A 12,222-nucleotide genomic window follows, 5' to 3' on the forward strand; every position below is an offset into this window, starting at 1 on the left:
ACGATGTAACTCGGCGAAAGTTAACAAGTATAATAGGTATTAGGGAAAAATTAGTATTTAAACGGTGCGTACTCTATGTGTGTCACCGCATCGTAAAATGATTAAAGTCTTTGTTTGTTCGCTGGTAATTACTAATTACGCTTATTTATTCTTATTTATTTGTATACATCTATACGTGTATTTTCAACAATTTTTTTTTTGTAAACGTTATTTTTAACTTATTCCACACTTATAATTATACACTTCGTTATTAGCCGAAGTTATTGAAATTTACAAATATAATATTTAAAGTGTTTGGACAATAACTCATTATGGACTACGTAGTACGTGTCAATATAATATATCGTATAAATATATTATATGTAACACTACAAGTTATAACACATGATTTGTTTAATTTATGTTTGTGATCGGTGTTTTGAACGCTCGTTATTTTTTAGTACGTCATAATTTAAACATACAACTAGTTATATACCATACCATATTGCGGTATATGGGTATATTGTAATAATAATCACAAATGTACAATTCTCAAGAACTTATTATAAAATATTTTCGCCATAAATAAGTTATTTATTTATTTTTAGATTCTGAGCGAAGCGATGAATGTATTGATTTTACAATGATGTGTGTTTTTTATTTTATTATTTTTTTTTTTTTAATTTTTTTTAATTTTTTATTTTTGTGTCTGTCATCACCTTTTAGGAGGTATAACCTAACCCCGTGCTGTTTGTACGTAAGTGTATGATTTAACTCTAAAGTATCAAAGTTATACCAAGTTTGTCGTTTTTACTTAATTCCACATACGATGGATTAATATAATCAATTTATAAAAAATCCTATCCTAACCTAACTGTACTGAAATCCGATGAATAAAAAAAACAAATTCAACCCTTTGTAAATTAACCTATCTTCTTCCCAGAGGTCTAATCTACCCACAAACATCAGTTTATATATTTATCTAACTATATAAATACAGAGACTATAACTATATAGACTAAACTCTAGAACTACTTATCAGATCTTCTTGTGTATTACCTATATTCTATACATTTATATTGACAAAAAATAATAATACAAATCAACAAACATGCCCGATTAACTAATAGCAGCCTAAAATTTTCTTTCATATAAATAATTATTTCTAATTTAAAATGTCGTTAAACATTAATATATTTTTTAGATATAGAAGCAGCTCTTGCAGGATACGCCTTTGATACATCATATTTCACACAACATATCCAAACGTTGTATACGTCTGTTGACTAATTTTCATTGGCCTTTATGCCCGTTCAGACCAAAGAAAAATTTGATTCGTATTTTAAGAAACTCAATATACAGAAATACAGATCAGATTCATTCTGTCAAACGTCTACAATAGTACCTAAGGAGATAAGACTAAAACTGATAACGACATGTTTGCAAATTATTTTTTGCTTCCAAAACCTGCAAAGGCCAATGTCATAAATATAAACGTCAATTGCCATTAAAAAGAAAAAATATGGGGGCGAGCATGGTTGGTAAATCACCTTTTATACCCAGTATTTAATTTTTTTGCCAATATATTTACTTGCAAAATTTGTATTGAAATGTATTCCATACAGAGTAACCATAATATTCAAATGTATTTATAGTTTCCATGAGAACGGTCAACTATACTATTAAAATAACATTTGTCTTTCACTTTATAATTTATTGTTTAAAGATTGCGCCTTCGTCTCTTTAAAACAGATATTATGTCTTCAAATACGCCAAACCAGTCTGTGTTGGATGATGTCTGCAGTACCACGAGCCGTGCAATGGTGGTCGCCAGAAAGACGGTTCGACGTAAACGCCGAGCGTACATGACGCCTTTGATTTTGTTAAAACGGCCCATGGATTTATACGAGGGATTCTCGAGCCGTGCTAAATATTACGGCGCCATGGCCGCAAAACGGCTACAGACTACGTATCGTGCCAACATTGAAGCGGCGATCGAGGCGGAAAAGAAGGCGCCGACCGATTTAGTAGACCAAATAACGGAATCGATATTCCGGAAGCTGGTCGCGGCTCGTGTGCAGGACTTGCCGCTGGTCGTCGGAAAAACGGTTCGTCGTAAACGCCGAGCGGCGTACATCATGCCTTTGATTTCGTCGAGCCGGCCAATGGACTTATACGGGGGATTCTCGAGCCGTGCAAAATATTACGGCGCCATGGCCGCAAAAAGACTACAGACAACGTATTGTGCCGACATTCGAGCGGCGGTCGAGGCGGAAAATAAAGTGCCGACCGATTTGGTGAAACGATTTACGGGGTCGATAATCCGGAAGCTGGTCGCGGCTTGTGTGCAGCACTTGCCGCTTCAGAATTCGCCTCTCGAAATAGTGGACCCGGTAATCACCGATATAATGGCACAAGATGGACGCCGATCAATGGCTTCGACTTCGGGCAGTCGATCCGTGGATTCGGACGATGGGGGCTGCACGAGCCGTGCAGAATTTAACGGCGTCGCGGCCGTGAATCGTATCGCGACACATAACCATTCTACGCCGAATATTGCGGCAATCGAATTTGAAAGCGATGTGCCGTCCGGTTCGAGGAGTCTGGATTCGGTGCAGGTCACCGGGAAAAAGATAAAAGAAAGACGCCGAACGATTTGGTCTCGCACCAAAAAATTTTTGGGGCGTGTGTTGTGCTGCAGTACAGCTACTGCAGATTAGATAATATTATTGTAAACTGTAATTATTAAAAAGGTGGATAAGTGGATGTCGCTCTGCTGTACAGTAGGTTACAAGTGGGTCACTGTAATGGATGGTGTTAAATTTGAATTCAATGATATAATATCATTGTATAAGAAAAACGATTCTGAGCGAAAACGGTCAGTCAGCCTATGATATTACCAAGTATATTTGATGATATTATTGTGAATAAAGTAATTTATAAACAACCTATTTACGTGGAGCCTTGTTTTCAATTTTCAATCCTTAGCTATAAAAGTTGAACATTTTATAAATTTTTAACTACAAAATAATTATTAAATTATAAATTTGATAAATTCTGTCCAAATTTGATCTTTAAATGCTTATAAAAAAAAACTGTGCCTATGTATTTTCAATATTTTTCAACTGCTATTGTAAAAATATATCAGGAGTCTTGTATTAAATTTTTACACTTTTTGGCCCAACAGATAAAACTTTATTGATATTTATAGAAAAAAAAACTAAAAAAATTGAAAACTGAAAATGCCCGTAAACAGCTCAAAAAGTGTCAAAATATTTTCAAAATTGTATGGTGTATAGGAAATGCTAATATAAACATTCAGTGAAATTTTCATGTATCTACAGTTATTCGTTTTTGAATTACAAGAAAATAAGGAAATCGGTACATGAGAAATCGAGTGAATATCTAATGTTGTAAAAATATGAATTTAAAACGCTCATAAAAATTTAATTTGACTTTCTTGTAGAAATTTTTTTTTTGATAAAGTTAGACAAACTTATGAGGAATCTTGTATTAGATTTTAAAATCTTAGATTTAAAAAGAAAATTTTTTATGAATTTCTAACTCAAAATAATTTGCAAATTTTCGTGATTTTTCCGTATTTTTTCAAGATTTGAACTTTAAACGTGTATAAAAAAAAACTGTGACTAAGGATTTTTAATTTTTTTCATCTGCCTTTGAAACAATAACCTAGGAGCCTTCTATTAAATTTTCAAGCTTTTTTACCCAACAAATAAAATTTTATTGATATTTATAGAAAAAAAATTTAAAAAAACTGAAAACTGACAATGTCCGTAAACAGTTCAAAAAAAGTCAAATTATTTTCAAAATTGTATTGTGTATAGAAAATGCAAATATAAACAACCAGTGAAAATTTCATGCATCTACGGTCATTTGTTTTAGAGTTACACCAATAACCAAAATCGATTTTGTTAAAAATCGATTTTGCGTAAAAATTCCCGTTTTTCCTTAATTTTTCTTTTGTTTTTCACATCGCTTTTGAAAACTACTGGGAAATTAAAATTTTGACCTCCCCAATGCACCAACGATATTCACTTTCCCATCGAACAAGATACTGAAGTCGAAAATCGAAGCATTATTTCGACTACTTATCGTGTACACAGACACAAAAATAAAAAATAAAAAAAAAAATAAAAAAAAAATAAAAAAAAAAACAAAAAAAAAAAACACACATCATTGTAAAATCAATACATTCATCGTTTCACTCAGAATCTAAAATTAGATTACCCATGTATTATGTTCATGTATTATTAATAATGAAAATGTAAATTGTAAATTTGTATAAAAATTAGATAAGGTTAATTAGATTAACCTAACCTATGTATTATGTTAATGTATTATACCTACACGAAATTGCTTTGATTACAAATAATATATGTTTATGTCGAATAATTCAATATCGGTTTCTATTTTTTGTATTATTAATAATGAACATCAAAATATAACTGAAAAAAAGGTGGGGCAAATGACCCAGTCTCTGTGATCGATGTGTTAAATTTGAATTCAATGATATAAAAACATTGAATACGAAAAACGGTTCTGACTTCTGAGCGAAGACGATCTGCCATCCTAATGACAATGTTACTAAATATATTTTATGATATTACTGCTGTTAAGATAATTTATTTTACTATTAGACAATAGCAGGATTTAGGGGGAAGGCGTTGGGTACAACTGCCCCGGGCGCCAGTATTTTGGGGGCGCCAAAATGTTGTGGTCAGAAATTTGTTTACTTGTGAATTATTAAAATGTTAATTTTAATTATTTTTATAACTGTATTATATAATATAATTTAGTATGATAGTATTATATATATATAGAATTATGCTGTTTGAAATTTATTTTTTAAACAACCAATGTATTTATAGCAATATATTATTTCTGTTAGTTGTCACTATTCAGCGCTGTTGAGTGTTAAATGTTGATTATTTATTTATTATTATATTTGTTTTATACTTTTATATTATTATAATAATGGCCGATAAAAAAGAGCTAAGTGGTAGTCAAAATCGTAAAAAAACTTTGTTAAAACACAAAAAACAACTTAACGTCGTTAACAAATGCAAAAAAATTCAAGACTTGTTTGGTGAAAAAACCTCAACAGTTGGAAGTAAATATAGGTACACTATATGTCTTATGTCTATACAATATAAATTATACTTAAAGTTACAATATAAGTTATAACTACCTATGTATTTATCAGAGTTACCTAACCTAACCTAATCAAAATGTGCAAAAATAAATAGTTTAAAATATGTAAAACCTTAAACCAGTAAAACCATTTAGGTACATAATATACTCGATTAAACATAAAAAAATGATTTGATAGGTATGTTTTCTTACATTGATGTATCTCTGAGAATGCTGTTATGCACACCTGTTAGTAATAAATATTCAGTCAAAATGCCATGTACTTACGGTCATTTGTTTGAGATTTCCACCAAAAACCAAAATCGATTTTTTCGAAAACAGATTTTTTCCTTAATTTTTCTTTTGTAAATAAAACACACATCATTATAAAATCAATACATTCATCGCTCCGCTCAGAATCTAAAATATAAATTTGGTATAAATTGTAATATACATATTACACTTTTAAAGGATTGTAAATAAGTTATACAGACAGAATTTATCATTTTGGATTTCTTTAATCTAAACTAAAAATGTACTTCTCTTTTTTATATATACATATGTTTAGATCATATTATATTTATTATAAAAATCATGTAAAAACATGTGCAAATTTCAAAATAAAATTTTAAATTTAAATGAAAAAAACTTCAAAATGCCACCAAATGCCACAATAATACTTTATCACTATAATAGGTTAGTGAGACAAAAAATGTAAAAAGGGAAATATTTTACCCTCTCCTTGGCAAATTCCTGCGGACGCCCTTGCAACAATATCCCTAATGTAAACAAGTTTGAAGTTTTAATATTGTGCTACAACGATTCATTTTTAGCTATTATTATGTAAATATGTAATTTAAATTTAACTGTCAAAAGTCCAATTACATAAAAAAATTACCCATTTAATTTTATTATTTATTAACAAATTATTAAAAACAATATTTCTGTCTACTATTAGGTATATATTATATTTATTCTGGGGTATTTAGGTTACAGTATATAGACTATAGGTACACAGTACAGTGCATACTATATACTTGCATCCAAAAATATAATTAGTACCTCCCTACCTACCCAGATAAGTTGCGTCCAACGATTAAATGCGCACAAGATAGGTTTTTTTTTTTATTTTATATATCTTTATCAAAAATTTTATTTAAGAGTGATTAAATACTTAAAAAAAAAAAAAAAAATTTAAAACAGCTTATTTCGTGGTGGGGGGAGGGGGGCAGTCCATCGGGAAAACTCCCGAGTTCCCAGTGGGTTAATCCGCCCCTGATAGATACTTATAATCCTAAATTCATGTTTACGAACCCTGTAATACAGTGGCGTATACAAGGGTGGCGTAAGGGGTCAGATCATGGCCTTTTTTTTGTTTGAAATTTTTAAAACAGTGTTCCCTACTTTAAAACTATCTTTTTTTTATACATGGTTATAGGCACACTGGTTAGAAATAATTAAATGCTTGATCAGTAATTTATTTTTATTTTAATAATTTAGTTTAATGATATGCTTATGTTTGTTTAACATTTAAAATTAAAAGTTTGTATATCCGTAACAATCGTATATATGCTAGTTATTTGTCCCATAACGGCCATTAGTGATAGAATATTAATTGTAACTGGTAAAAAATATAATTAGGCTCAAATTAGTATTTACTAAAAGGGGGTCGTGAGGTGACTGACATTATTTTCGACCTATTTAAGGTTGAGAAACGACGGTGTAGGTTTAGTGAACACTGTATACCAATAATAATATGTCAAATGCGTGCTATAAATAATTCAAACCCGTAAAGTGTATACCTATTGTATATTGACAGGTTGCGCGGTTCCCAGTTGCGAAGTATAAAAGCAAATGGTAATGACTTTTTGTAGGTATAATATGTATATTTAAGTATGCTGTTTTCGGCAGTGTCCGACAACGGTGTAAATGGGCTGCGAGGGTCGAGAAAATCAATATAGATGTTTCAAAACAACTGTATAATGTGCACCTACCATAATATATATTTTACATGGTGTACGACCCCAGGAGTAGGTCCTTTAATGTGATGATTAATTTTTTTGTTGACCACCTATTTTATTATTATACAATAGTATACTGTATATACACGCCTAAATAGGTTTAAAACGGCGAAAGCGAACGAACGCTTTTCGTAAACACGCTAACCGTTGTCAACTATACAAATTATACAAGCAGTAAGCACCTCTATATTATGTACCATATAATATATCAGTGGTTCCCAAAACCCAAACCGATGTCGTGCTTGACCAGACGACACACACAAGAAAGAATTGCTCTATTATTTTTATTCAGGCATAGACAAAATCGAACCGTCTACGTCTACGAATACACAGAAAGCGGAACCTTCCGTGACCATAATAGTCCATAGTAATATACCGAAAAGGGATCTCCGATCCAATTTAAGTCTTAGCCGCGGCTCAATGCTATAACTGCGAACCACTGCAATATACCTATAGTCGTTTTACAGCACGGTTAAGTTTACTGCATCAGTGACGTCAATTAATTCAAACGTCATCGTACTTTTATAATAATATTATGATTTTTAGTAGTTGTCACGCAGTGAAAGGATCAAACTTTTGAAGCCTCGATAATAAGATTAATTATACGCGTATAATGTATAATATAATGGATCCATAATAAGTGTCGACGTCACTGCGGATTCCTCATAATACGGTATTGGCATATATATTATATTCTCTGGAAATCATTGATAAATAATTTTTTAAAAAAAAACCTATTTTTAGATTTTTAACTATCGGTTTGGCAAACAGTATGGTCGGTTCGAGGACAGTAAAGTTGTTCGACAGACCCGTTACGAGGGCCTTTAATACCTATCATCTTATATTTTTCTTCTTCTTGAGTTTATTTACGGGCCATTTCGGTCCATTGCCGCAACCACCAATCACCTCCGCATATATGTTCCTCTCGCATTCACTAATTGTTCTCCATTTCTACTCCGGACAGTACTATACTCTGTTCAAGTTGAGAAACTTAGTCTGCGGCGACCGGTTTTCGTCGGGCCGCAGTCAGGCAACACCCATTTGTCATCCCCATCCAGTCATTTATCTGCCGTGTAGTATTGCCCCTGCTCACAAGCCGCCGCCGACTGTATATAGGTTTCTTATAACTCGAACAGAGTATAATAATAATATGCTAGCCATACCGGAATCCATGGCAACGAAACAGCAGACACCTACGCTAAAAGAGCTATAACCTCCCCTGAAGCTTCCTTAGTGCAAATTTGTTCTCTGGGAGATATCAAGGGAGCAATACAGTCCCTGACGTTGCAACAGTGGCAACATCGTTGGACTTCATCACATACAAAGTTAAATGAAATCAAACCTTCCATCAATCCTTGGCCAACACTCATTTCCAAGAGACGCCACGAAGTCATAATTAATATACTCAGAATCGGGCATACGTGGCTTACACACAGCTTTCTCATGAGACACGACGATCCTGCCCAATGCACAACCTGCGGAGAAGTTCTAACTATCAAACACGTCCTTCTACACTGCCGACATTTTACAGATACCAGAACCTCCTTAAACATTCCAGAACACCTCTACGAAGCACTCGGACCGGATTATGAAAATTCTATTAATATTTTATCTTTCCTAAAAATAACCAAACTTTATAACCTCATATAATTTCATATGTTTTCCTAGATGTTTTCCCCTACTTTAATTGCACATACCAAGAATAATTTTATTGTAATATTATAAAATGTATTGTAAATTGTACCTGTATATATAAGTAATATTTTGAAATATGTAAGCTAATAACCATAGTTGTTGAGGCTTTAAAGTAATAAAAAAAAAAAAATAATAATAATATGCATCTTTAACGATCCTATTTTTCCAGTCTCATTATTGCCTGGGCCGTTTATATTATAATCGGTGCAATATATTGCGACTGCAGCAGCGGCCGGTTCACGCGCATCATCCGTTTTTTTTTTATCGATCACGCGAAATTAAATTAAAATAATAATAAAAAAATAAACGAGGTTACGATAAACACTTGAAGCGTAATCCCACAGAGTTCAAGGTGTATGACATTATATTGTACTTATATGTATAGGAACGTATAATGTGCGTCGTGTGTGCGAGAGGTTAAATTAATTACTATAGGTACGTGCGTGTATATATTATATACAGTATACACTTGGTATACATAATATAATATAATACATAGATAGAACATGCGAATCCTTATAATATAATAATATAATAGACACAACCACGCCGAACACCCTCGCCGTGACCTTCCCCGTCCGCGATTATGTATATATAACGACGAAAATGCTTAAGTATATGTATATTGTATTCCGCGGGTTTGGCGCCGAAACAAATCGCAACGTTTTAATAATAGACATTATGATATAGAAGCTATGACGAAAAACTCAAAAAAATACGCCTGATAGAATCATTGAATCGAGGCTTAAAAATATCATTGCGCCTATACGTATACACTGCAGGGCATATATTTTCGTTTCTGACTAGGAATAAAAACATTTTGTCCGTCGTTTTTGCGACGCTCGAATTTCCGCGACACATCGCGCGAATCAATCATAATTAATTAATAATTCAGGCTATCGAGTATTTTTCTATCGATGCCGATTTAATATCGAATTCCGGCCAACTGAATTAACGCGTTCAGGTGTTTAACACGCACGCGCGATTATCGATTGATTCGATGGTCCGTCACCGTCACCGATGATATAATGTGGATAACTGTTGTAGACATCACCATGACCACTAACTTAGTACTGTGCAGGTACTTATATGCATGTTATAATGCGACCGTTAAACATACTTAAACGGTTTTCGTCTGCTCGTGTATGACTTTTAAACGTCTATTTATAAATCATGGTCGAGTATACGCTACGCTTGAACTTTATGTAACGAGCACCGGGTCGCATATTCACATGTTTTTAGTATATGACGTGTGTGTGTGTGTGTGTGTGTGTGTGTGTGTGTGTGTGTGTGTGTTGGTATACGGTTTTCGCTATGTGCGTTTGTTGCTGCAGGTAAGACGCGATTTTGTCAGACTATTTTTGTACGACGTTTAGCGACTTTGCTACGGTACACTCGAGCCAATCATCGGCAAGACCAGAGTTCAGTCTGTACAGTGTATATATGTAACGGTTTTCGCGCGTAAAATCAGGATCGGCCGAGTTAATCAGCGAGCTCCCGTTTCCCCTGCCTAAATAGTTGTTTGCCTAAACAGACGCAGTTAACAAATCGAATAGAGCAAACAAAACCTAACCACCGACGTCACTTCAGATCACATCAGTATACGTCTTTGTCCACTCCCGCCGACTCCCGCATGTTAAGCTGTGACTGTATAGCGTAATATAGCGACGTTTGCGAGACGGAAAAATGCAGACAAACAAAAAAAAAAAAACACTTGACCTTAACGCTTACACGAGTGAACCCCAGTCGCGGCTATCTTTAAAATAGTATGTATGGCTGAGGATATTTCTTAGGACCCACCTACCTATACAAAGGCTATAGGATTCAGTTGTAAGAAACTGGATACACATCATCCCCGTGTTAACCACTATAGGTAGCACACAAAATATTATATCAATACATCACCAATATTCCACCAGAGGGTCATATATATTTCCATTTTTTTCTATTATTTTGAATGGTAATTAAAAGATAATTCGACCAATGGTTTATAAAAATTTGTCTGAAAATGTAATACTTTACTTTACAGTTTACACTCATAGGTAACTGTACAAAAAATTTTTAAGCTTCTATTTCGATGATGGTTCTTTGTTCTGGGGATCAAAAGTCAAAATTGCCCAGTAGTTTTAAAAAACAATAATACAAAATGGGAAAAACTCGTTAAAATCATTATTTGACAAAATTGATTTTTTTTCGCTAAAATGAATACAAACTGTGCAGGGCTCGACATTTTCAACGAATGTATTTACAAATTGACAAATGCATAACATGCAATTATTTTCTGAAGCATCCACCGTATTTGGATTTTTATCTATTTTGTTCTGTGGGCTATTACATATTTACTTTACATCAATACCACTAAAACACACTATTTTAGGCACTGCACTAAACGAAAATATTACAAATATTGTAGTTTTTCAAAGAAAATATTGTTTATACTTTATCCAATTAACTATTATAAGTATGAATATACCTATTATATTATAGATGTGAGTTTATAGTTGCATTAGAAACCGTGGCCAATTTATTTGTATACACGAAGACTTTAAGCATCCAGCTACAAAATTCTAAGCTAAATTTATTAAGTTCAATGATAAATGTAAAAAATGCAATTGATATTTTTGAAGACACGCTTAAAAATCCAGATACAACATAATATTGTTGTATTAAACATTTAATTGTATACCTAAATACAGCTCAAAAGTCGCAAATACTGTTGATGAATTAAAAGTTAAAGTTTAAGAGTTCTTCGAACCCTATAGATATAATGTATTATGGTTTATAAATTTACCATTTTTAGAACACATGTTTTAAGAATTAAAATCTAGAATCAATGCGGTACATTTTTTCTAAAGTTACGCCTCGCTCGAACCGGCTGATAAAAAATGTTGTCACACTGCAGAAATTATATTAAATGCTACAATAATGTTCTACGCTCAACATTTGTACTCGCCTCGAGGTTATATTATATTATTTTATACATTATCAGTTATTACTTATATGAGTGTACCTAAAGTAGAGTTATTAGCGGTTTGCGACCACCATAAAAATAAATCTTAAATTCTCGTCGGGGTGTACTACCCGCAGTGTTGTATAATTGTGGTACTATAGTTAGACGTCGGCGACACTCGGCGATGTATAGAGGTACGCGCATTAATTTGGGGTGACCGCGGGTGGGTGGTTATATTATATTATTATAATAGTATACATTATCAGTTATAACTTATATAAGTATACCTAATGTAGAATTATCACCGGTTTGCGACCACCATAAAAATAAATCTTAAATTCGCGTCGGGTTGTACTACCCGCAGTGTTGTATAATTATTGTGGTACTATAGTTAGACGTCGGCGACACTCGGCGATGTATAGAGGT

This window comes from Metopolophium dirhodum, chromosome 3, assembly GCF_019925205.1.
Source record: "Metopolophium dirhodum isolate CAU chromosome 3, ASM1992520v1, whole genome shotgun sequence".
Classification (NCBI taxonomy): domain Eukaryota; kingdom Metazoa; phylum Arthropoda; class Insecta; order Hemiptera; family Aphididae; genus Metopolophium; species Metopolophium dirhodum.